Source organism: Theobroma cacao, chromosome 6 (genome assembly GCF_000208745.1).
Source record: "Theobroma cacao cultivar B97-61/B2 chromosome 6, Criollo_cocoa_genome_V2, whole genome shotgun sequence".
Lineage (NCBI taxonomy): Eukaryota > Viridiplantae > Streptophyta > Magnoliopsida > Malvales > Malvaceae > Theobroma > Theobroma cacao.
This window is the reverse complement of record NC_030855.1, coordinates 10,026,558-10,030,069: the sequence shown is the minus strand read 5'-3', so window position 1 is coordinate 10,030,069 and position 3,512 is coordinate 10,026,558. Positions and strand designations below refer to the sequence as shown.

The 3,512-nt window shown below is 31.9% G+C and overlaps 1 long non-coding RNA gene across 1 annotated transcript; it reads left to right on the top strand.

Annotated features, from left to right (window-relative positions):
* On the top strand, positions 159-1,912 carry LOC108662554. The gene is made up of 3 exons (XR_001928436.1): positions 159-200; positions 844-927; positions 1,811-1,912. It is a non-coding gene; the product is annotated as an uncharacterized LOC108662554 (long non-coding RNA).

Genomic DNA, 3,512 nt, shown 5'->3' with positions numbered 1-3,512 from the left:
AAAAATAGACCAATAATAAAATGACACTTGTCAAGCTTAGAATATTTTATTATTTCCTTTAAAAATCAGCCTATAAACCTCTCACTTTTCTCCAAATATTTGGCGAAGCAAGGAAAAGAGGGAAACAAAGAAAGAACAAACCCTAGGTGGAGAATTTCAAGAGAAAAAGTTTGGAAAATCAAGAAAAACAAGTGAAAAAGGTAGGATTTCTCAATTTAAACTTGAAATCTATTTTCTTTAAGCATTTCTCCTTATTTTCCATGGTTAAATTTCATGTTTTTATGGTGAATTCATGACTAGCCGAATGCGTATGGAGAGAGAATGATGTTGGATTGATTTGATTTCAAGTTATGTTAGTGTTTTTAGTTTGTTTACTATGTCTAGAAGCAAAACAACAAGAAAAGAATTCATTTTTCCCATCACCCATCAATGGCCGAACCTGCCTTGTATTGAGTGAGGATGAAATTGATTTTTTTTTTATTTTAAGAGAATTGGTTAGAAAATGATGAATTATGGTGTGGAAAAGTAGTAGGAAAAATCACGGTGTTAATGCACCATTATTGATCGAAAATTCTAAGAAGAAAAGTGAAGATGGTTTTGCCAAATTTTAGGTTATTTGACTTGTGTTTGGGGAATTAAGGTATTGAAAAAGAAATGGAGCAATTTGGAGCTAAATTGGACGCGTTGGCCAATTAATCGGGCGATAAGACGAATTAGGCCAATACCGGGTTTAGATGGTTACCCGTGCATTTTGCATTGCATATCATGCATTAGTTGTCTAAATTAGTTTAATTTTGATTTAGTACCAATGTAGTAAGTTTCTTGATTATGTACTATGTCAAGGTGGTGAGTCCTCCGATAAAGGCAAGGAAATTGCATCTGAGGACCAGTAGTTAGAATACTTCGGAAATCTGCACTCTAGACATTGTGAGTAACCTTATCATCATCTTGATTATTTGAAGTGAATTTTAATTCGTTTTTGTGATATTATGAAAAATGAGTTTAAATGGTAAATCTTTATGTTTTAAAAGCAAAATGTGATTAATTGAAATGATTTTATAAAATTGTCTTGAAATTAAATGATGGTTTTGGAAAATGGAGTAATTGGAGACTAATTGCCATGTTGTAAATTATGGTTTGAATTGAATGGCTTATGATAATGTGGGCATAAGTGGCTAGATTTGGCAAATGTGCTGAAAATGTATGAATTGTTGTTTTGCCTTGACATGCTGTGTTGTAAAATAATTGCCACATCATGCTGTTGGAATTTTATTGATTTGGTGGATATCTATTAGCTTACTGCAGTGGGCGAATTTCTGTGGACCAGTTTATTAGAGGGGCACGGTAAATCTCATTATATCTTACCTTAGTATGAGAGGCACGGATGGATAACTCCTGAGGTTAACACTTTAGAGTTCATTTCATGCAAAACCACCACGTGAGGGTGAACTCAGCCAACGCCAAGGAACGACTATGTTTTCAAAATAAAAACATGATTTATGTGTACATAACTTTTTAACAGCCTTGGCAGACTCAGTTGGGATAGCCCTCAGTCAAGGTATCCCTGATAACTGAGTATGATAATGATTTTTGGCACGAGCCAAGCTTTTCAGGAAATCATAAGCCTCAATGTTTATTTGGATGAAATAAATTTATTTTATCTTATAAAAATGAGTTTGAAATGCTCTGAATTATTTTATACTAATCTATTTTATCTGTCTCTATTTACTCAGCTTTAGATATTTTAGATTATATTTGTTTACTTACTGGGATTATATAATCTCATCACCCTCACTTCCACCCATTTCAGGTTCAGGATAGTCTATAGATAGCACATTTCGTCGAGGACTAGCATTGGATTTGCATTTTCCAAACTGTAGGTTCACTGTCTTTCTTAATTTTGGTTATTCGAGGGCCCACTTGTTACTGTAAATTAAATTAAATACTATGGTTTAATGTATTACAATATTTATGAATTTATTTTACTTTTACGCTGTAAAAATTATTTACACAGTGTTCTAAAAATATTATTTTATGAGAAAATTGAATATTTTATTCAATATTTTTATTTTATTCTAATAGTCATAATTTCATTTTAAACGAATGTTTTAGACATCCAAATTTATTTTTGATTATGAAATATGTGTTTTGCACCCGTTTACTATATTATTAGCTGGTTTCAAAATTTTCAAGGAAAAATGACTAAAATACCCCAGTGAGACGAAAATTATATTTTTTATTGTTTTGGTTTGGAAATAGTTTAAAATCTTTTAGAACGTGATGTTTGGCAACGATTACTCACAGGGGAATTGAGAAAGTTATATTAAAGCCTTGTGGGGTTTCAGTTGGTATTCTGGGTAATGAGTGTCTATCGGGACATCGCGACGGTTGTCAAGGGCTCGAAGGGAGTACCGGGTCGTGACAAAATCTCCCCCTTTTTAAAAGCACAATATCAATTATGAGAGATGGAATCATTTTAAAGCTCATTATATCAATTGGTAAAGCACTAGTAAAGACTTCCCGTATCACTAAGCATTCCGAGCATATCAACTTCAAGGCTTAAAACATTTAAGAAAGATATGATCAATTTAAAACTCAAGAGAGAAGAGACAATTATAAAGCTTGATGCTGATTTTAAAGCTAGACACTAATCCAGAAAACTTAAGGCTTGATACTAATTATGCATTTCAACATTCAAGTTTAAGTGAGAAGCAATATAAGGCATAATATCTATTTTGGCATTTAGAAAGATGTTATCGGTAATGAACAACACCAAATATTGAATCTCACCAAACCTTGTTGTTGAAGAACTTAATTCCTTATGATATCAAGGACAATGATTGACTTCCCCTAAAAATCATATGCTTAAGAAAAATTGTTGGAGATCCTTAATAGATCAAACATTAGGAGAGAAATCATGAGCCTAGAATAAATGAGCATTCAAATGGATATTCAATTTATTCCTAATACTCAAATATTCATGGAACTAAAAAAAAATTATGAGCATTTGAATAGATGTTCAACATATGCATCAAATACTCACATTTCAAGAAATATTTGCAAAGTAGTTCCTAGGCATGTCTAAGGAATCATTAGTCTTCAAGCATCATTCTCAATTATTATCAAGAATTATCAACATCATCAAGCATTCATTATTCATTCTCAATATCAATCAGCCAAGTAGTATCAATCAAGCATTTTTGGGAAATTCCCTAATCATATATAAAAATAGCAACTCAAGGAAAAATTAAAAAAATATAATCATTTAACATTTTTAACGAGTATTCTTCCAAATCATTTTCAAGCTGACATTCATCCAAGTTATTTTAAAGCAAGCATTGCAAGATGTATTGTGAGACCCCAACCTCTATAAGCTTGTAGCTAAGCACAAATGTAATAATACGAGCCAAGGGTAATTTCGTCATTTTCTCTAATAAGCTCCCAAAGTAAGTTTTAAACAATATTATGGCCTAAGTAGGCTTAAGGCATAAATGGATGGTGAAATTAGGGGT